The 24,134-nt window shown below is 42.4% G+C and overlaps 1 long non-coding RNA gene and 1 pseudogene across 1 annotated transcript in view; both read left to right on the plus strand.

Moving 5' to 3' along the window:
* LOC142892575 (uncharacterized) overlaps positions 1 to 24,134 on the plus strand; it is an 80,765-nt gene that overhangs the window by 14,008 nt on the left and 42,623 nt on the right. The window lies entirely within an intron of this gene.
* Positions 1,462 to 12,654, plus strand: LOC142892555 (leukocyte elastase inhibitor-like; annotated as a pseudogene).

Raw genomic sequence — 24,134 nt, forward strand, 5'->3', positions numbered from 1 at the left:
ACTCGCCTCATTCATCTGTTGCCTGGTTCCTTGAGCTTAAAAATGTTCCTTTGCTCCTTTAGCCAAAAGAGAAAGGAACTTAAAGCCACTGAAAGTTACAAAGAAACTGCAGCAACAAATTATCTCAATCAGAAGCTTCGGTGTTTCAAAGCCACACTTGGAGGGAAGATCTTGACTACAGAAAGTTATGATCAGGCAGAAAAGGCAATAGTTTGTTTCGTTCAGAAACACAGATTTAAAAATTAAATTGCCTCACTGACACGTGGCTCAAACAACATTGCCAAGGACAGTGCACTCTAGGAGTTGGATCCTGTACTAGATGGTGGCCTTCTTGGAGTTGGAGGTCGTTGCACAGGCTTCGACAGAAATATTGGATAATTGATGCCAACTCCACTGCTGCAAGAACGACAGTTACAGAATTCACAGTCTGCAGACGTTACAGAGGAAAACTTGGACAGCAGAAGATGGCAGACCTCCCTGAGGAAAGGATGTTGCCAGACAAGGCTCCTTTTACAGATGTTGGAGTGGATTATTTCGGCCCCCTGGAGGTCAAAAGAGGAAGAAGCCTTCACAAAAGGTATGGAGTGATTTTCACCTGCCTGACCAGTTGTGCTGTGCACCTGGAGGTGGCACGTAGGCTGTGTCTCAATTCAGGTTCTGCACCCTTGAGGCCAAGTGTCCTCCGTCTGAAGGAAGCGTTCTTAGACTTCCCAGCCTAGAAGGACGGACCAAACCCCGCCTCCTCGGTAACCACACGGGACGGTCTAGCCTTCGGCGTATTTCCTCGTTTTGTCACCGCCGTTCCCTCCGGCTGGCCAACCCCGGAAGTGACGTTTTTATAGCATCAAGCTAACCATTGGTTCGCCATCTAACGATGCTGTTGGATGATCAAATAAATAAAATCCTACGTTAAAAACTGGATACTTTCTGTGAAACTTCAATATTTAGGTTTATATGTCGTGTCTTAACCAGTACATGCTGCTAATTTCAGCTGACTTCCCAGGATCCCACGATGCTTTGCAGCAGCACGCAAAGCATCATGGGATACCCAAGTGCGCGAAGGATAGTAGCGGTGTATCCTTGGAATCGGCCAAAAGTAGTGCGTATTTCCGAGGGCACATTTTCAGCGTCCTAAGCACCCTCGGGAATTGGTCAAGGTGGCATTTGGGAGCGTTTCATTCATTCAGTAAAAGGCAAACTCTCTTCTCAATAAGTGGACAAAACACAAATCGTGTTCCAACCTGCATCTCCACTCTTCTGTTTGGCTTTTGTTTTCTCATGGTTTCAAGTTACACTTTTAAAACCAAAGTCTGCCAAATGAAACTGACTATCATGCCCTCAAATCAGTCAACCAGCGTGTCTAGGACAAGTCATCACCCCACACACCTAGAAAATGCAGGCTGCGGCTGATAAACCAGTCAGTCAAAGTAAAGTTTCATTAATTCTTGATTTATACTTTTGGCAGTGCCAGTTGAGTAAGCTCTGTTTACAGATATCTGTTAGTTTGGGTGTGTCACTTTGAAAGAATAAAAGCGGGTGTCTTTACTTGGAAGTTGTGCGCAGAAATCTCACAACCTTTTCCAAGATTGCAAGGCTGCAAGACGGAGAGAAAGTAAGTTTCATTCCATTAGTTTATTATCTTACTTTTTTAAAAAAGTGTTGCGTTCATCTGCATGTGACACATTTCTGACGTTTTTAAGTATGCTATGTCTATGGATTTTAAGATATTAAACTCTATACATAATTTATTTGTGGTTTCATGATTGATTTATTATTCTAATAACTTATTTCTGTAGTTTATTCTAAGGTTGTAATAATACAATCTAGAGCAGGGGTCGGCAACCTTTTGTTTACGTTTCTGAGTAAATGCACATATTTTTGGAGATGGCTTTGTGTAATCTCTCTTTTTTTTCATTCATACATTTAGCAAGGGTCCTGCCCTCACCCTTCCCTCATCTTGCACCACCATGTTTGTGAGGCAGCCCGGTGAGGACAATCCAGTCTGACTGAGGTGATTGCAACCATTCCCAGCTGTCAATGAGCCATGGTGGATGGACCAAGCAAGCCATTGGTACTCACACTGACAAATATAGTCAACTTTGAGGAACAAATTCATCTCACTTGCACGTCTTTCGTAGTTGTGAAGAGCCCACAGAGCCAGGGGGAGACTGCACAAACCTCACGCAGAAAGGCCCCCACATCCCAGGGATCAAATACACAAGCCAGTCTAAACAGCTGCATAGAAACTGAGAGAAAATAAATATATGTTAAGAGGGTTGAGTGTCTTGAATTGTGTCATGTGAGAACCAATCAACTTGTACTTGTTCAACGCTAAATCACATCCAAAGACGTCTCAAAGTGCTTTGTACAATCAGAGAAAAGGGAACCAACTGGGCCCCCAGAGCAAGCAAAGTGCGACAGAGGCCAGGAAAAACTCCCCTGTGGGAAGAAACTTAGAGCAGATCCAGACTCCAGAGGGCCGTCATCTGCCTATGACCAATATTAAACAAAGATGTGTTTCTTTTATGGGAGTTACATTTTGGAATGGGCTCAGTGATGATTTGAAAATGTCGATTTTTTTTTTTTTTTTTTTTAATATTAAAGGTCAAAATATTTCATGATCATAAGGATAAGCAATTGACTTGGGAATAATTGAAGAGGAATAATACAAAGCATATTTTGTTTTGTTGTTTGTCTTTTTCTTGTTGTCTCTGTATTACTAATATTCTGGGTAATATTATGGACTCTACAGATTGGGCAAAAATAAGTCTCGGCTACTGGCAACCTACTTCCTTTTTTGGTTTACAGAGTTGTTTTATTTTTGTTGTGAGCATATATGTTGTGCAAATTCATCATGTTGTTGACCAGGTTACATTTCATAAACGTACTATAAAACACTTATTTATCATCGGCATTTTTTCATAACATGTTAATATCTTGTTTCTCCGTTTTATTCCATCTTTATTTGCACTTCTTTTCATTCAATATTTTTACTTCTCTTTGCACTATTTTTTGTTGCTGTAATGATGCAAATTTCCCCGATGTAGGATTAATAAAGGCGCTCTATTCTATTCTATTCTATTCTACTTTTGTCCGTGGAGTGCATTTCAATCCTCTGCCCTTATTTCTTTATTCAGAGACACAATGGCAACACCGTCCCCTCTTTCCAAGGCCAACACAGCCTTCGCTCTGGACTTGTTGACAAAGCTGAGTGACGAGGACAAGACCAAGAATGTCTTCTTCTCCCCCTTCAGCATCTCGTCGGCCCTGACGATGGCGCTGCTGGGGGCCCGAGGCAACACGGCTCAACAGATGTCAGAGGTAACCCAGTCGCACACACTTGGGCTCAAGACAAGTTGTCTTTGGGTGAAGTTAGTGACTTGGTGAGTTGGTTAAGGACATGTGCCCTCAGCAATATACTGGCCTGCACAATCTCCATGCGGCACATCACCCGTTTTTATGCACCACACACCAAAAAAGGTGAGATAGATAGATTGATATATAGTGTATGCACTGTATATCTGCTGTATATCGAGCACTCAGGGGTTTCCCTTGACAACGTTGTGGCAAAAGTTGGAAGCATCAGCAATGTCATTGAAATGCATTGATTCTGTGTTGTTTCTGGACTTTTCCTCCACTAACTTCGTACAGACACAAGTTTTCAAGTCTTTGTGGTTTGCATGTGTGTGTGTGTGTGTGTGTGTCAGACTTCAAAGGTCTAGTGTGTAAAATTGTGTCATCTAATTTGCATAATTGACCATTTGTACTTGATCACAATGGATGCTGTAGGGGAGGAAAAACGTGGGAGAGAGTTAAAAACACCTTAAATAAATATATATTTTTTAATTATATTAAATATATTTACTATAATCTATCCAATATTATTTTCATGAACATAGTATTGTTTTATATGATTGACATTTTCTGGAATTGTGTCTAAAAATGGTTGAGTTGTGTTTCAAAGCGCAGTATGGTAGATTAGTGAAGAGGTTTGGCTCGTCGGAGCCTCACGGCTGCTTTTGAGTGTCGCATATCTTTAGCTCTTAGTTTTAGCCACCTTATTTCAGATAATTGTTGTATGTGTGAGTAAAATGCAGTGATTGCCCAAGACTGCCGCGTAACGCACGGCTTGACTCGCAACTCGTGACTACTTTGGGGCAGGGAGGAGCTCGTGGCAGCACCCGCTGCTCGCTGACAACAGCTGAGGAACAATACGTGCTTTCATGTCGGTCTCCAAAATACCAGGAAAGTCTCCAATAACACAAGGAAAAGTCAACAGATTTTTGACAAATTTGACAAAAAACAAAAAAAAGTCGCCATGGGGAGTTGGAAAGTCACCAGATTGAATGAGAAAGTCGGCAAGTTGACAACACTGCTCTGTATCAACTCTGGGCATTTTGGGGCAATGAGGGGAGCCAATAGGAGACGTGAGTGGATGTACTTGTGCCGACTTGCTCAGCCCCATTATGTTTGTTTGTGAAGCAGAAACGATATTGCAACATCAAGTGGACATGTTTAGAACAGCAGATTCTTTCATAGAAAAATTGCGGTTTTTATACTTTGCAAAATCATCTTGCAGGCCGGAAAAACCCTGGTCTGTATAAGTCTTTGTAACTCTCTTGGGGGCCCCTGCAACATCTCCCTCTGTACCTCAAGCCATCTTTGGTGGACATATGACCCTGACACAAAGACACACAGATTCTGCAAAAGAGAAAATAAGCAATCAGCCTACAGGGATGCATTTCACACCATCCACTAATACTAAATTTAAACAATGCGTGGTGGTTTTTGTCAAGACCGTGCTTCTGCAAAATCTGCGCTGTGCTGCCTCAAAGGCAAGGAAGCTCTCACATACTCACCCCCTGTAATAGTACCTTATTTCAGAGGACATCTGTTCTTTTTTTACTTAGGTATTTAGTCTCATCAACCAAAATGCTGAAAGCTTCACTTTGGGCAACTTCACGAGTTATTGAAGTGCAAACCATTTCTAGGACACAATCAATTATTTCATTTTGTGTGCCATGCCCAAGATATGTTGCATTTATTTGGCTTGTAATTTTTCTTTTGACAGTGGGATTGTGTTTGGCTAGCAGTTCCATAATAGAGAGAAAATTTCCTTTATCCTCACCTTCTGATTCTGTATGTACTCTCTGTGCTATGTTCTGCATAGCTGTGAGGAGCAGGGTTTCTCCAGCAATTTTAATGTACTCTCTATTTTCCTTCACTAATTTATTATATTTTGCATTGAAGGAGGCTGAAAGAGAGGATGTGCTTGCAGGGCACTTTTCATTCTCTGCCCATGTAAACATTGCATTAGTATGTGCTTCAGGTTTGGCATGGCCTAAAAGTCCCCCATCTTTGAATGGGTAATGGAATGGTAATGTAAATACTGTATCACCTGAGGAGGGGAGACTGAAGTGCCGGCAGGCATAACAGTAGGCAGAGTCTTTACTCTGAGAGTATTCCAGCCATTTATGTGTGTTGTACCAGTCTTTTGACAAGCCAAGCAGAAGATGGCAGACCTCCCTGAGGAAAGGATGTTGCCAGACAAGGCTCCTTTTACAGATGTTGGAGTGGATTATTTCGGCCCCCTGGAGGTCAAAAGAGGAAGAAGCCTTCACAAAAGGTATGGAGTGATTTTCACCTGCCTGACCAGTTGTGCTGTGCACCTGGAGGTGGCACGTAGGCTGTGTCTCAATTCAGGTTCTGCACCCTTGAGGCCGAGTGTCCTCCGTCTGAAGGAAGCGTTCTTAGACTTCCCAGCCTAGAAGGACGGACCAAACCCCGCCTCCTCGGTAACCACACGGGACGGTCTAGCCTTCGGCGTATGTCCTCGTTTTGTCACCGCCGTTCCCTCCGGCTGGCCAACCCCTGTGTCAACTTTGAGGTCCGATAATGGCGCCAATTTCGCTGGAGCCAACAAAGAGTTGAAACAAAATCTTGCGGAGTTGAATAATGAAAAAATCCAAGGTGTTTTAATTCAAGATGGGATTAAATGGAGTTTTAATACACCAACAGCCTCACATCAAGGTGGCATTTGGGAGCGTTTCATTCATTCAGTAAAAGGCAAACTCTCTTCTCAATAAGTGGACAAAACACAAATCGTGTTCCAACCTGCATCTCCACTCTTCTGTTTGGCTTTTGTTTTCTCATGGTTTCAAGTTACACTTTTAAAACCAAAGTCTGCCAAATGAAACTGACTATCATGCCCTCAAATCAGTCAACCAGCGTGTCTAGGACAAGTCATCACCCCACACACCTAGAAAATGCAGGCTGCGGCTGATAAACCAGTCAGTCAAAGTAAAGTTTCATTAATTCTTGATTTATACTTTTGGCACTGCCAGTTGAGTAAGCTCTGTTTACAGATATCTGTTAGTTTGGGTGTGTCACTTTGAAAGAATAAAAGCGGGTGTCTTTACTTGGAAGTTGTGCGCAGAAATCTCACAACCTTTTCCAAGATTGCAAGGCTGCAAGACGGAGAGAAAGTAAGTTTCATTCCATTAGTTTATTATCTTACTTTTTTAAGATTTAAGATTTTTGCAAACTCCATGCCAAACTTCCAGAGGTAACACAAAACCAACCTGGGGCACAAGCGATGAACTTAAGATGGAAGCTATTCCGATAAACTGGACCATGACCATGGAGGAGGAGGCTTGGCGTTTCATTTGAATATGGAATAAAACAAAAATGCAACACTCTCACGTCCTGTTAACTAAAGGTTAAGTGCACCTGGCCAGTTCTCAGTTCAATGTGCTGGTACAGGAAACACTGATCCTGCCAAGTGCTACTTGGAGCTTGGGTCGACACAGGTGTAACATGATAGCAATTTGTGTGCAAGTCCTGAACGTTGCATGACAGCTTGCTTGTAAACCAACAATTTTCAAGGAAAATTCATGGAGAAACGAGGTCCTCATGCTTAGACAGCAACCTAGCTAAAGTTTGATCAGTCAATTGACAGTTTTAATGCATTTCTGTAACAGTTGCCTTCTCTCTTCACAGGGGTTAAAAGCTAAAGATAGTCCAGATGATGTTAGCGCTGGCTTTAAGAAACTACTGAGTGAGCTGAACAAGCCAGGGGCTCCGTATGCTCTCAGTGTTGCCAACCGACTGTACGGGGAGCAGTCTTTCCATTTCCTCAAGGTGTGTGTGGCATAAGCACGCATACAAGTGTGTGAATATATATATATATGTATATATATACATATATATATATATATATATATATATATATATATATATATATATATATATATATATATATATATATATGTATACATATATATGTATATATATATATACATATATATATATATATATATATATATATATATATATATATATATATATATGTATACATATATATGTATATATATATATGTATATATATATATACATATATATATATATATATATATATATATATATATATATGTATATATATATATATATATATATATGTGTGTGTGTGTGTGTATATACAGCAAGTACTACGGTGAGCTGGAGTCTGTGAATTTCAAGAGCGAATTCGAAGCAGCAAGACTGAACATCAACAACTGGGTGGAGGAACAAACTCAAGGTGTTTTTTTTCTAGAAATGTATCAAATGTTTTCCTTAATTTGTGAAACATCACAACTCATCCATGTCCATGCTATCTTTCAGGAAAAATAAAGGATTTGCTGGCTAATGGTGTGTTGGATAGCACGACCAAGCTGGTGCTGGTTAATGCCCTTTACTTCAAAGGCACCTGGGAGAAGATATTTAAGGAGAGCAACACTTGCGAGGCCAAGTTCAGAATCAACAAGGTACCACCGATCAGTGAAGTGACATCTGCATATATATATAGGGAAAGGTGGTGGACAAATTCCAGTTTTCAATCTCAGGAATGGCTATCCCATCCATCACGGAGCAAACTGTCAAGAGCTTGGGGAAGCTCTTTGACGCTACCTTGAAAGACTCTGCTGCCATCCAGAAGTCTACCGAAGAGCTAGGAGGGTGGCTCACAAAGGTGGACAAGTCCGGCCTGCCTGGCAGATTCAAAGCTTGGATCTACCAGCATTCCATCTTGCCCAGAGTCTTGTGGCCTCTCCTTGTGTATCCAGTCCCAATAACAACGGTGGAATCGCTTGAAAGGAAGATCAGCAGCTTTCTGCGGAGATGGCTGGGTCTCCCTCGCAGCCTCAACAGCGCTGCCCTGTATGGGTCAAGCAACACCTTGCAGCTACCATTCAGTGGGCTTACTAAAGAATTTAAGGTGGCACTTACAAGAGAAGCCCTACAGTACAGGGATTCCAAAGACTGCAAGGTCTCATCAGCTGGGATCGAAGTGAGGACAGGAAGGAAGTAGAAGGCAGCCAAGGCAGTGGAGGTGGAGTCCTGCCTAAGGCAAAAGGCACTGGTGGGGGTCGTGGCGATCGGAAGAGCAGGCTTGGGATACTTTCCAAAGACCCAAGTCAGCCAGGCCCTGGGCAGAGACAGACACCAGCTACTCAAGGAAGAGGTCCGAGCAGGCCTGGAAGAAGAGCGAGTGGGCAGAGCAGTGGGACTCCGGCAGCAGGGAGAATGGACTAGGTGGGAGGGCACGTTGCAGCGTAAAGTCACCTGGTCTAACATCATGCACGCAGACTTCCACTGCGTCCGGTTCCTGGTGCAGGCAGTGTACGATGCCCTCCCTAGCCCAGCAAACCTCCATGTGTGGGGAAAGAGTGAGACACCTTCATGCCCCCTTTGCTCTGGAAGAGGCTCCTTAGAACATCTCCTCAGCAGCTGCCCAAAGGCCCTGGCCGATGGTCGCTACCGTTGGCGTCATGATCAGGTGCTCAAGGCAGTGGCTGAGACTATAGCCTCAGCCATCAGCAGCTGCAACAACATCGCGCTCCGAAGAAGGCAATCCCCTTCATCAAAGCAGGAGAGAGACCCCGGGCAGGTCCACCGAAAACAACAGGCCTCCTCCACACAGCTTCTGATTGGCACCTGCTCGTCGACCTGGGAAAACAGCTGAGGTTCCCCAAGCACATAGCTGCAACATCGCTCCGGCCAGACATGATCATCACCTCTGAGGCTTCGAAACGCCTGATCATGCTGGAGCTTACAGTTCCCTGGGAAGAAAGGATCGAAGAAGCCAACGAGAGGAAACAATCTAAGTACCAGGAACTAGTGGAGGAGTGCCGGGGCAGGGGCTGGAGGACATTCTATGAGCCCATAGAGGTTGGCTGCAGAGGCTTTGCAGGACGCTATCTCTGCAAAGCACTCAGCCGTTTGGGTGTTTCAGGGGCGGCCAAGAAGAGAGCCATCCAGTCCGCAAGTGAAGCTGCAGAGAAAGCCACAAGGTGGTTGTGGCTGAAAAGGGCAGACCCGTGGGTTGCTACTGGGACGCAAGTCGGGACTTGATCACCCAGGCTGGGTCGCCTGGTGGGAGGGTATCTGATGTTGCAAGACCCGAAATACCCGATGAGCCCAGGAATCACATCACTGATGATACGGTCCCAGTGCATCCATGAGATGTTTCTTTAAAGATTATATATATATATATATATATATATATATATATATATATATATATATATGTATATGTATATATATTGTCATAACCCGGCTCACAATATGTATATATATATATATGTGTGTGTGTGTGTGTGTGTGTGTGTGTGTGTGTGTGTGTGTGTGTGTGTGTATAAAAAGAGAGAGAAGAGAGAGATAGTTATTTTTTTTCATTTCTTGATGAACTGGCAGCGGATAGGTGATCGGCCCAGACGAGCTAAAGGCAATCAGATGGACCAGTGACAGGTGTGTCAAGGGAGCAGGGGTAGTCCCTCCCAGGCCAGCTGCCAGACAGGGGAGACAGAAGACAACATGAAGGGTGGAGGGGAAATAGGAAAAACAACTGCAGATCCCAACCGATACCCTTCAAACGCTGCAGTTTAAACCCTACGATAAACATCACTGCAAAAGGTGATTTCACATAGTTCCTTCATGTTAACATATTTTTGTATTTCCTCCTTGGAGAATGACAAGAAGCTGGTGAAGATGATGTTCCAGGAGGATAAATTTCCCTTCACCTTCATTCCTCAAGTCAACTGCCAGGTCCTAACAATTTCTTGCTATTTACGAGCCGCCAGAAATATCGATTTCTGATCAGAAAAAAAAGGAATTACAACAATCATGCTTGAAATGCTCCCTTGAACAGATCCTGGAGTTGCCTTACAAAGGAAAAGATCTCAGCATGTTCATCTTTTTACCTCAAGAAGTAGCGGACGGTACTACAGGCCTAGAGAAGGTGGGACAGAAGCTTCGACATACATTTGAAAAAATAAAATAAAATAATGAGACATTCAGAAAAGTGATAAAGTCATTCAAATATTCAAATCAACCACCAGCTGGAGAAGGAGCTGACCTATGAGAACTTCGTGGAGTGGACTCAACCGACCAGGATGGACGTTGTCGAGGTCCAGGTGAAGATGCCAAGGTTCAAGATGGAGGAGGAGTACGGACTGAAAGACGTCCTGGTCAGCATGGGGATGGTCGATGCCTTCAGTGCCTCACTGAGCGACTTCACTGGTAGGACACTTGACTTGTTCCAAACTTGAAACAAATCTTATTCTTACTTGTATGAATGTGATTTTTATTTTTGTTCTATATCAGTGGTGTTTGACTGGTGGGCCCACAATGGGTTCTAAAATGTGACAGGGGGGCTGGAGCAGGAGCAGATGGATGGAGTGTTTTGGTGACCCACCTCAAATATATCATGAGATATGTAGAAAACATAAAAGGTGGGACAGAAGCTTCGACACACATTTAAAAAAATAAAAAAATAAAAAAATAAAAACAATAATGACACAATTTCAATTGACATTTTCAATGTCAATTGAAAATTAACCAGAACAAAGTTACAACAAAATCAGTGTCTTTGAAGCCCCACGGTATTTAGCTCTTTATTGAAATGACTCTGAAAACACTGAAAAACAGATGAAATACAGCTTTTATTTGATGACTTATACGATATATATACATATATATATATATATATATATATATATATATATGTATATATATATATATATATATATATATGTATATATATATATATATATATATATATATATATATATATATATATATGAATACATGTAGAGAGAGAGAGAGAGTGCGAGAGAGAGAGAGAGATGTGTGTGTATCTACACATATACTGTAGATATATAAAGAGGAAAAGGCCAAGTGAGGAGAAATAAGAACCCACAACTTGTATGAAAAAATAAGCACCTGTGGCAACCAGAAAACTAGGTCCGACAAGGCCACCCCAGGAATTGCACCTGGAGAATTAAGTTGACCTCTGCTAGATTAATTACAAAACAAAGGGAGGCACACAAGTTTATTTATTTTTTTACCAACGAAGCTTAGAGACGTGGTTCCATGCAACAACAAAAAAAATCTTTATTACAGCACTCAAATCATTTCACGATAAAATATACCATAGGGGAACAAGGGAAGAATATTCAACATAAAACCAATTAACAGACAATCACATCAATTTGACAATAACAACAGCAACAATAAACATGACAACCATAAGCAAAAAAAAAAATAAAAAATGAAATAAAGTAAATCCCTCAATCCCACAGTTCAGAATAAAAGAGAAACTAAACCTGGCTAACACGGGTGCCTCTGAGAGGTAGCTATGCCCAAACGACCCAACGTGGACAGCGGCTGCAGCGCCCGAGCGTGCCACAGCAGGAGGAAGCGGAGGGGGCAGCACAGTCACACCGATCCCAGCGTCCACCACAAAGCCTTCCATGTAGTTGGACCGTATGCGAGGTTTCGGAGCGATTTCAGCCTCGCAAAGCAGCACCCCTGCCGGCCCTATAATGCCACACAACGTTTAACAAATAATACCAGGAGTCCTACTACTAACTTTATATCAAAGCACAGTCACTCCATAATGACATGGTTGTTTTTTTGGTCAGACCATTTAAGTGAATTTGGATCGTTGTGTGTCGCAGCACAGTGGTTGAGACTCACTGGTTTAGATTATAATGCAACACATTTGTCAAATATATCTCCCTTTTTGCCTCCTCTCTGACAGGCATGTCTCCAGTCCACGGCCTGTTTATTTCAAATGTGGTCCACAAGGCAATTGTCGAGGTCAATGAGAAGGGAACAGAAGCTGCTGCTGCAACTGGTGTGATCATCAAACAACAGATGTACATACCTCCAAAAAAGTTCACTGCAGACCACCCCTTCCTGTTGTTCATTCAACACAACCCCTCCAGGAGCATTCTCTTTGCTGGCAGATGCTGCAACCCAGAGTGAGATCTGCAGCTCTGTGGGTGATTTTAATCTGTACGCTACGCCTCTTTCAGCATTGTTTTTTTTTGTTTGTTTGTTTGTTTTTTCCTTAGCGGCAGCCGGTCATTTTTTTCGCGAAATAAATACGAAACGATAGAACAAATAAAAAAAATGCTTTGAAGGCTTGTGAACGAGCCGAGGACGTGCAGACAACGCAGCGTTTGTTTACAACACAGGCAGAAGTACAGCTTCTTCTTCTTCCACTACTCTTTCCAGAAAATGAGCAACTCCGCGCATGCCCAAATGATTCATTCTGAATAAACACTTTTCTGGCAAACAACAATAAAGACATGAATTGCCCTGATTGAAAACTCATTTACTGATGCTTGACTCAATAAACTCAGTGTGTGTGCGCGTGTGTTTGTGTATATATGTATACTTTATTAGCTTAATAATAAGTGATAGGGCTTGCTGTCTTAGTCTAATAATTTTAATCAACGTTGGATAACATTGTACTCATGGGCGTGGTAGTGGGGGGGAAAATGGACCTGAGTACCCAGGGCCCCAGCAGGGAGAGGGGCCCATGAAAATCCAGAATTTCTTTTTGTGTGTGTGTGTGTGAGGTTTTTGTTTCAAATGAATTGGGCCCTTCAATTAATTGGTGTTATAAATTATTTCAAATGTATTGATAACATCAACTGAGAGAATGAACAGTCCTCCAACCATTTTGGACATTCTGGGACCGTCGACAGCATCAGTGAGCCCAGATTGAATGACTACTTGAGTGCGAGACATCATGCTGCCCAAAAAACACAAGTTGGGGTGCCAAAAGAGGAAAGAAGAGTTGTTGGTATATATATATATATATATATATATATATATGTATATATATATATATATATATATATATATATATATATATATATATATATATATACATATATATATATATATATATATATATATATATGTATATGTATATATATATATATATATACATATATATATATATATATATATATATATATATATATTAGAGCTGTCAGTCGATTAAAAAAAAATTTATCCGATTAATCGCATGGTTTTCCATAGTTAACTCACGATTAATCGCAATTCTTTTCCCATTTTTTTTTAAATAATCATATCAACATGGGAGTAGGCAAATACTTGCTTTCTGCAAATGCAGCATGTTTATTCGTGTTGGAGCAATGACAAGTACTACTAACAAAACAAAAGATGCACAGGTTTGTGTCATTCAGTTGTGTGTGTGTGTGTGTGTGTATTTGTTTAATCTCTCTCGCACTCTGATACAATGTACTGACAAATATAACATACAAATATGAAATTAGTTTATTTTGAAAATTCACCGGATTTTCTTGTTTGTTTTTTGTTTTTTTGAGCGACTTCCTCCACAATTGACGAGGATCGCTCGCGGCTCGCGCACAAAATAGAGCAGGCGCCGAAACGACAACTGCATGGCGCGAGCCGCACGCCTGTTCGCGTCTAGTGTGAACCACCACATTGATTAACGTGGGCGCTGAATGGAAGCCCTCGGCACTTCGCTTCCACGTCCAGTGAACTGACGTTAAATGCATGGCACGATCCGCGAGGGAAGCCACACGCCTGTTCGCGCCTGGTTTGAACTACATTGATTAACATGGTAGCCGAATGGAAGCGCTCGTTACAGTAAATGCATATCACTTTTGTCCTCTCAAGACTGCCATCTGGCACTGCGGTCAAGCCAGCCAACAGTTCGGCAAAAGCGTTCGAGCGAGCAGACACTCGCTTTCTGCTTATAATAATAATAATAAACTTTTATTTGTACAGCGCTAAATCACAACCATAGGCGTCTCAAAGCGCTTTATACAATCAGAGAGAACCAACCGGGCCCCCGGAGCAAGCAAGATGCGACAGTGGCTGGGAAAAACTCCCCTGTGGGAAGAAACCTAGGGCAGAACCAGACTCCAGAGGGCCATCATCTGCCTATGAGTAGTTGGGGTGAAGTAGAAAGATAGAGGAGAGACAGAGAAAGAGAGAAAGGAGCAGAGTGAGCCAGGGTGGCAGACAGGACAGAGTGAAAAACAGATACACCAACCAGGCAAAACGGATATAAACACAAAGAATAGGAAATAATTCAAGGCTGCTGTCCATGTGAAGTGTAAGTGTCCATGCTTTGGAAGGCAAGAGCCTAGCTCGATGGACAATCTGCTGATAGGACAAGTCCAGGTCTTAAGCGTGGTGGTGGGATGAAGCGATGACAGCAAGACCCCCAGGACAGCACAATCCAGCTCCTGGCGCAGTGGTCATCACCTGCCGGGGACACAGAGACTGCGGCAGTATCATGCATATCGAGCATACTGTACAAAGTATAATGAGAGCTTGGACAGAGTGGATAGAGTATAAGATTGATTGGGTGAGGAGAGTGATAAAGGCTCCGCCTGCACAGAGCAACGATCCCTGTAACGGGAGCGAAAGATCTCCCTCCATGGCGTAAGCCTACAGCAGCTTAACTGACAGTGGATGGAGTCTAACTATAAGCTTTAAGAAAAAGGAAAGTCTTAAGTCTACTCCTAAATAAACTAACTGTGTCTGCCCCCCTCACCGAGGCTGGAAGATGGTTCCAAAATAGAGGTGCCAGGAAACTGAAACACCTACCTCCTGATCTAACTCTAGAAATTTTTGGGATAACTAAAAGACCTGAATCCTCAGAGCGAAGGGCTCTTGGAGGATGATAAAGTTCAATGAGTTCCCTAATATAAGAAGGAGCCTGAGAATGAAGAGCTTTGTAAGTTAAAACTAGAATCTTAAATTCAATTCTAAATTTGACAGGCAGCCAATGCAAGGAAGCTAAAATTGGAGTAATATGCTGCCTCCTTCTAGTTCCGGTTAACAATCGTGCCGCAGAGTTTTGGATTAACTGTAATGTCCTAAGGGATGAATTTGGGCATCCTGCTAGTACCGAGTTACAGTAATCTAGCCTAGACGTTGTGGTGAATTCTTCTGGTGGATTCAGGTGATGTAGATGTTGAAGGAGTCTTCACTGACACAGACTTAGTTGGATAAAAACTGGTTTATTTCAAAGAAGTCAAGAGTCAGACAGGCACCATGGAAAGCCTGTGGAGGTCTCTGGGCCAGATGTGAGCAACTCCAATGATGCTTTGTTCGCATCACCTTTTATGCCTCCCAACAAGAAGAGGAGGAAGATCCAGGATATGGGGGGGATGTATGCATTCATAGTTACACCCCTAATGACCATCTGGTTTCAATCAAATAACAGTGGTAATAACAAAAACCATACATGGACAATAATTCCCCTTTTTGGGAGGAAGGCAGCAGCGGGTTCAGATTGAGTTCACATTCTGCCATATATCAAATGGTGTCATATGCATAGGAAGGCAGCAGCAGTTTCAGATACTACATATTTCCCCCCTTCGAGACTTCATAAAGTCTGGAAACAAACAGAAGATACCCACACATGATATATGTATAGCAAAGGATGTAAGTACAAATACAAAGTACAAACTTGATGAGGTAATTGTCACCTCATATATCATAATGATTATGAGCAACACTGTAAATTTGTAGAGTGTGAGAGCGAAAAACCTATCGGACAGCTATCTTTCAATCAAAGCCATCAAAACCTTCTAGATAGGAAAATTCTCTCACGGCCCCTCTGTCCTAGGCGACCACCTTACGGCCCTCCAAATCAATTCTGTAGAGAAAACCGCATTCAGGGAAAAGTTTGGCAAACACACACATGAGAAACTCAAAAACAAAATCAAAAACATCCAGGGCTTGGCTGGTCATCCCATCGGACCTACACCGTGGACCTTTCCCTGCCTAACACCCCTGTCCCTGTTCACCAAAACAAAGAAAAAGAGATTGAGTTCCCATAAGCATCTGCCTACTGATAAAATCCCCCAAATAACTTTATTCTCAAAAAAATAAATGTTGTGTTGCAATTCAGATTAATTCGGTTAATACAAATAAACACAGTGGTTAATACACAGTGGTTTCGTCGAGTTCTGTTGTTCACAGTCCCCTGATGCAGGATCTTCACATGTTCTGCATCCTCATTCAGGGTCCTCCAGTGTTCATCAGCTTATTTGAGTTTCTGAGTCCATTCTGAACATAGTTGACACCCCCACGTAGGCTCCCCAACTATTGTCCTGAAACAGAGAAAATATCTGCCAGTATCTTTTGTATACAGAACATCACAAATGTACTTCCATTACAAGAGATACATCAAACATCAAACATGAGTACACATACTATTTCCCCCCTTGGGCACTCGCCCACAAGGAAGAGAATAGAAACACAAAGTCATAAGTATCGTTGGCACAAAAACATGTAGGAACTCTCCCAGTTTTCACCCCAATAGAATCAGGTACCGCTGCTAAAAGATCATCCTGTTGATCCAATAGATTAATGTATGGCAGCCCTCTGTAAGGATCGCAAATACTGGTGTTCTCATCCATCGACACATTTCTCGATCTCAGGTCCATACCCCTTTGGAGATGGAAAAGCCAGGTCAACAAAGAAAATTGACACTCGTAAGGCAACGGCTCTGCTATTGCCTCTAGAATGGAAGGCCAAGTGCTTGGTGAAGGCACTCTTACGATGCATGGGCCCTTTCACGGATGCTTGTGATCTTACTGCATGAGTCAGCTGTTGAAACCACAAATTTTTCGCCGCGAATAGATCCGAAATCTCCAAGACAGATGAATCGAATCCAAACGCTGTCCATCTGTGATTACGTCTCGCCTTGGCACGCGAAGTTTTGTGTTTGTGATCACGTCCCGCCTTGGCACGCGAAGTTTTGTGTCGCCCTTCTGAATCCCGTAAGGCTACTCCCAGGTCAATTTGCTTCGGAATAGATTCGGTCGTAACAACTGTAGTTGTCACAGTCGTAGGTTGAACCACACTGTCATCTTTTGGAGACAGAGTCGTCTCCGCCCGTCGCGTTGTCATCGTCGGAATAGTAACAGCTTGTAACGTGACATGAGTACTTAAAGATGTAGTCAACAGCGTCATAGTCTGCTGAGTAGTAATTAGTGAAGTTGTGGTCTGTAAAGTTGAACATTGGTTTGATTGGATTGCATCGATGACACCTGACCAGGTTGACCTGTCATGACCACTGCTTGTGTTTTCTCTTTGCGTTTATTATCGCCTAGCAGCAACTGATTGAGTTTTCTGAGAGTCTCCTGCTCTTGAGTTTTCAGGTCAGACTCCTTCTTACGAAAAAGTTCAACTTGATGGGCAATGTGATCAATGTACACACTTTTGACCATGCCGCCGAGACCAACCACCTCTGCTAATTTACTGCGTACTGCCAGTGGCAGTCCCTGTTGGATTTTAGTCCGCACAATAGATTGTTCCATTTGATTAGCGTCGGGGTCATTGCCGGTAACGTTTCTCCAAGATTGGAGAGCTCTTGGCACATAAGCTCTGGGATTCTCATGATCTCCCAACGGCTCTATTAGAATGTTATCAGGGTGTACGTTTGTTGGGAATGCATCACGCAACGCACTCCAAAATTGACCTCTATATGCAGCAAATAATTCAGCATCATTTACCACTGTACCTATGAAGCGAAGCATCCTAGCCTTCTGCAAAAGTTCCTCCATAGCAGGGACACCAATGAGACTAGCTAGATAGCTTGATGTCACCCACTGCAGACTGTGTGCCTACCATGAGCTCCTCTAATTTTGAAATCCAAGGATGTGCCCCATCCTGGAGAATCGGTAGCTTCTCCAATATGTCTGACATGTCCGAATTTTGCCAAGGTTTATATTCAAAGTTTTGTCCGCGAACGACCACTGGGCACATTTTAGCAGATGCTTCTATTTTTCTTGAACGCAAGGCATAGCCTGATTGTTCCCTATGGAAAGATTTTTCTATTGACTCTAAGTCTCTCAATTGCCTTTCCAGTTTTCTACAGACCTCTGGAGTTTTGGCCTCACAGATGTCTGAACGACATTGCACTATTTTCTTTTCAAGTGTCCTGAGTGTGTGATCAAAGTCGGGATCATCTTCACTGTCAGATTCTGAACTCTCATCAGAGGGATCTCGATTTATTTTCTTCGCTTTCCAGAGTTTAGATCCTAGTTTTTCCGCTCTGGCCAGCATCTTTTTAATGGCAGGATCGTAGCCACCAATGGCCTCTCCCGAGTCACTGTCACTATTATCCAGCTCCAACTTTCTCATTTTACCCTCTAGCTTCCCCACTGCTGTATTTTTAGTTTTCGTGGAAGGATACATTTTCACCGTTGTTTTTGCTTTCCCCGTCTCGAGTATTTCGTCCCGGTCATCTTTAATACTGTAATTACCTTTTTGCTTGATTACTGGAAGCTGTGGATAAATGTCAGCGTACTCCGCTTCCTGATAAGATGGCGGATTTTTCACAGGAGCAGTATGCGAGAAAGGAGTATTGATTTTTTCCAGTAGTGTCGCTGTTGACTCTGTGGCTTTGGCGATTACTTCCATAGCCACTTTATCTTTCCCTTCAGCCGCAGCTCTCAACTTTTGTCCCTCATCCTCAAAAAGCTGCAACATTGCGAGTTCAATTTGTCTCTTCTCAGCACGTGATCTACCTTTTTTACCTTTCTTCTCTTTAGCTTTGTATGCGGTAATGAGCACGCTCATTGTTTTGATCACATCCGAATTGAAAGTACCTTCAACTGGCCAGGGTCTCTCAATATCTGGCCAACGCTTGTTCCACTTCTTAGAGGCTTCTGGTAAACCTTTAACAAGAGGATTATTTTTCTGCATCACCTCAAGTGGTGTTATGGGTTTAGCAACGACCTCCGTCATTTTCGTCTTTCGCGGGGTTTATCTACTGTAAAAAAAAGGAACTGAAAGGTTTCCGATATGGGCTCTCAATCTAAAAAAATAAACTCAGTTATGAATTCTAAAAAATTGACCCTTAATTTTCAAAAACAGAGATAACAAAGGTAAAGCAAGATGATATGCACCGAGCTAGAAAAAGACAAAAGATTCAAAAATGACCTGTAAAAAATCAGTGTATGCAAGAATAGTTCGGAATGTGTATAAACGTATTTTATGTCCTTCCGAACCTGTTCAAAAGAAGGCCACAAGAGAACAAGCGTAAATTCCAAACCATAAAAAATACATGTATATATAAATTTCACTCGTCTTAAATGCAAGACCTCTATGCCGTCACCAACAGGGCAACTCGTCCTCCTGTCTGCCTCCAAAGGATCCAGGTTCAGATGAATCACAAATACAGAAAAGGAAAAGAGAAAAAATTAGATAATAAATAAACTGGTGAAATTCTCTAAAGAAAACACAAAGCTTATTTACTTTTTATTATTAATTACTGAGTAATCATTATTTTAGTTTATAGAGTTATAAACAATTATTATCAAATTATAAACAGCCATCAACAAAAGTTAATAAACCGCTCTATTATAGCCAAACCGCTCTATCATATCAGACCTACTCCCCCCTTTTTTTTTTTTTTTTTTTATCTGAAAAACTGTGAGGAGGGGGTGAGGAAAAAGAATAACCCCCACTTGTAGGAGGAGCGAACAAGCCCCGCCCCTCGAGGCAGGGAAGAACTTCCAGTCCACACTTGACCACCGAAGGTGAAACACCCCACTCAGCTCCTTGGGAGCCAGGCACACCAACCCCTGACTGACCACACAAAGAAAGACCACGCCCTAGTCCAAAAAACCTCCAAGGCCAAAATAACCCAAAATGAACTAAAAGAAAATGCACACAATCCTTATGAGAAAAGAAAAAAACCCACAAAATCACCCAATCCTGAAACAAACAAAAAGAAAATTCTTTATTTCCACACGTTTCTTTATCTAGCCCCCCTTGCACGCACTCACAGCCAGCACATTCAACGCATATGTGTGTTGGTGCAACAGAAAGTCACTGATGAGGCTCCTCTCTTCACCACCTCAACAGAGACCTCCAAAAATGTTACCTAAGCAAAAAGTCCTCATTTGGGCTCATAGAAATTAACTTCAAGATATTCTAAAAAGTCCTCATTTGGGCTCATAGAAATTAACTTCAAAATATTCTAATAAACAATAAAACGTTCTAGCTGGGGCTCATAAGTTAACTAGGTGTTGAAAGACATATGTCCCTCTAAACACCTTATTTTCAGTCTATGCAAAAGTCCCCAGGAGGCTCATAAACTTAACAATGAGGGAATCAGCTCAACCTCTCCACATACACCACTATATTTCTAATATCAGCTCTAACACAGGTGATGTAAAACTTCAAACTTCCAACTTCTCCACACACAAAGAACATCAAGACAGACACACAGAGAACAAAAATCCCAGTCACTCCTCCTCTCATACACACACACACACACGCACATCCCCTCAAAAGAAAAACACAGACAACGGTACCCGACAGAAATAACACAATCACACACTCCTAACCGGCATATCAACTACGGCCGCAAAGAAAAAGACTACAGCATAAAAATTATGCAAACTAAATTTGTGCTACCTTGAAGTGTGGATATCAGATCAAACGGCATCAAACATCACTCGTCAGCATATGCCAGAGAGGTCATTTACAACCTGATATTTAACCCACAGTTCCAGCTGCCCGAAAGCTGCTGACCAGAATATCCCTAACGGACATCCAGGATTTCACGGCCACGTATGCTAGACGGCCTCCCAGAGGGCTTAGGTCAAATCCCGCGGCAGCTTGAGCGAACGTCCCAGACGCTCAAAACACGTGCACAAATAAAACACTTCACTAAACAGTGAACTTCTTGGGGGAGCCGTAAAATAACAAACTTCACTAAAGAGCGAACGTCCTGGAGGAGACTTAAAACAACAAACTTCACTAAAAAGCGAACATCCTGGCCACCAATCCAACCTACACGTCACTGAAAAGCGACTTTCCAGGGGAACTCCACCAAACCAACCTACACTTCGCACGCCGGCGACTTTCCAGGGGAACTAAAACAAAAATCTTCGCATATCAGCGAACTTCCCAAGGTATCCTAAAACATTTAAAATAATAAAAAAAGAATTTTGACAAAGGGTCCTACAACATCAACACCCAAATCCACACCAACCCAAATGATCTTTATACAGTGTGACCAGACGACAGCCAGCCAAAGGCCTAACTGAACCAGTTAGGCCTAACACTCCTAAGATAAAAGGAACATTGCGCATTATTACCTTTTGTCGACAAGGAGAAGCAGCCAGGCCAAGGAAGCAGATGGCGACAGCGTCAGCAGCCACAGCAGATCCTGTTCGTGACGCCAAATTTGTGGTGAATTCTTCTGGTGGATTCAGGTGATGTAGATGTTGAAGGAGTCTTCACTGACACAGACTTAGTTGGATGAAAACTGGTTTATTTCAAAGAAGTCAAGAGTCAGACAGGCACCATGGAAAGCCTGTGGAGGTCTCTGGGCCAGATGTGAGCAACTCCAATGATGCTTTGTTCGCATCACCTTTTATGCCTCCCAACAAGAAGAGGAGGAAGATCCAGGATATGGGGGGGATGTATGCATTCATAGTTACCCCCTAATGACCATCTGGTTTCAATCAAATAACAGTGGTAATAACAAAACCATACATGGACAATAATTCCCCTTTTTGGGAGGAAGGCAGCAGCGGGTTCAGATTGAGTTCACATTCTGCCATATATCAAATGGTGTCATATGCATAGGAAGGCAGCAGCAGTTTCAGATACTACAACGTAACAAAAGCATGGATTATTTTTTCCGCATCTTTGAAGGACAAAAAACTTTGAATTTTGGCAATGTTTCTTAAGTGGAAGAAAGCTGACCTCCCTACATTCTGTATATGAGAATTAAAGGTCAGGTCCTGATCAAAAGTGACTCCTAGGTTCCGCACAGTAGAACTGGGTGTCGTACCAAATAGACCACTTTGTCCATCAAAGACTCTGTCCCTACTCTCTCGCGATCCAAATATAATGACCTCAGTTTTGTCGGTATTAAGCAACAGGAAATTCTGTGTCATCCAAGTTCTGACATCACGAAGACAAGATTCCAATTTGGCCAACTGATGAGCCTTGTTTGCCTTAAAAGAAAAGTACAACTGTGTGTCATCTGCGTAAGAATGGAAACTGATGCTATGCTTTCTGATGATGTCACCAAGAGGTGACATGTAGATGTTGAAGAGGAGTGGCCCAAGTACAGATCCTTGCGGGACACCATGACTAACCCTCCTACGTTCTGACGAATGATTATGAACATGAACAAACTGAAAACGGTCAGACAAGTAAGATCCAAACCAGTCCAAGGCGCGATCCTTGATGCCGATAGTATCTTCTAATCTCCTAAGAAGAATGCTGTGGTCAACTGTATCAAATGCTGCACTGAGATCTAGGAGGACCAGAACAGAGAGAAGACCTTTGTCAGATGCACACAAGAGGTCATTACTTACCTTAAGCAATGCAGTTTCAGTGCTGTGACCAACTCTGAAGCCAGACTGAAAAGCCTCAAGTAGATTGTTGTCGTTCAAGAAGTCCACAAGCTGCCTAGCAACAACTTTTTCTAAGATCTTGGAGAGAAACGGAAGGTTTGAGATTGGCCTATAATTTGAAAGCACACTCAAGTCCAAATTGGGTTTTTTGATCAGAGGCTTAATTACAGCCACCTTGAAAGCATGAGGGACAAAACCTGTTGATAGAGAATGATTAATAATTCTAAGAATGACACAATGAAGCAATGGGGAAACCTCCTTGAGAAGCCTGGTTGGAATTGGGTCCAGAAGACTGGTGGTCGACTTAGCAGAGGAGACAAGAGAATCAAGTTCCGAGAGTCCAACTTGCTGAAAACTCCCGAAATACACACTGGGGTTGCCATGTTGAGAAAGATCTGCCATGTGACCTGTGGAAGACAAAGAAGACAAAGAAGACGAGGAATTCCCAATCTCAGTTCTGATACCTTCTACTTTTTGCTGGAAGAAGTTCAGGAAATCATTGCTTGACAGGCCAGTAGGGACGCATGGCTCAACACAATGATGGCTCCTCGTCAGCTTAGCAACTGTACTAAATAAAAACTTTGGGTTGTTCTTGTTAGAGTCAATAAGAGCAGAAAAGTAGGAAGTTCTACTGATACGCAGGGCCTTTTTATAGGACCTAAAGCAATCCTGCCAAGTCTTGAAGGATGAAGCTGAAGCTGTTTTTGACGAACGCCAAGTTCTCTCAAGCCTTCGCAAATTTTGTTTTAATTTGCGAGTAGAGGAAGTAAACCAAGGGGCTGATCGATCCTGCCTTTTCATACTTACCTTATAAGGGGCAAGATCATCCAATGTTGATTTCAGAATACAAGAAAAGCAATCTGTCAAGGAGTCTAGATCAAGATCAGTCAAGTGGGTGGGGGGAGAGGCCGGAAGCATGTCAAGAGGTACAAGGGCATCAAGCAGATCAGGAAGCCTCTCCTTAAATTCAGCAACAACAGAGTCCGAAATGTTTCTACTCATTATAGACCTTGCTTGGGGAATGTGATCCGCTACAATAAAGCCGAAAGTGATCAGAAAGTGGTCAGACAAAATGTCGTTTCGGGGAAAGATTGTCAGCTGCTCTACACCAAGTCCAAAAGTGAGCACAAGATCCAAAGTATGACTATGCTTATGAGTGGGTACATTCACAACTTGAAGGAAGCCTAAGGAGTCGAGGATAGATTTGAAATGAGAACTCACAATGTCGACATGAATATTAAAATCTCCAATCACTATGATCTTGTCTTTAGTCAATGCTAAAGTAGACAAAAACTCTGAAAATTCATCTAAGAAAGAAGAATATGGACCGGGGGGACGGTAGACAACAATGAATTCAACGGAATCCGCCTGCCTATCAGGTGACAACGAAATAGACATCGTTAAACT

The sequence above is a fragment of the Nelusetta ayraudi genome, unplaced genomic scaffold (genome assembly GCF_046127955.1).
Source record: "Nelusetta ayraudi isolate G7.1 ecotype Tasmania unplaced genomic scaffold, CSIRO-AGI_Nayr_v1 ptg000037l, whole genome shotgun sequence".
NCBI classification, from domain to species: Eukaryota; Metazoa; Chordata; class Actinopteri; order Tetraodontiformes; family Monacanthidae; genus Nelusetta; species Nelusetta ayraudi.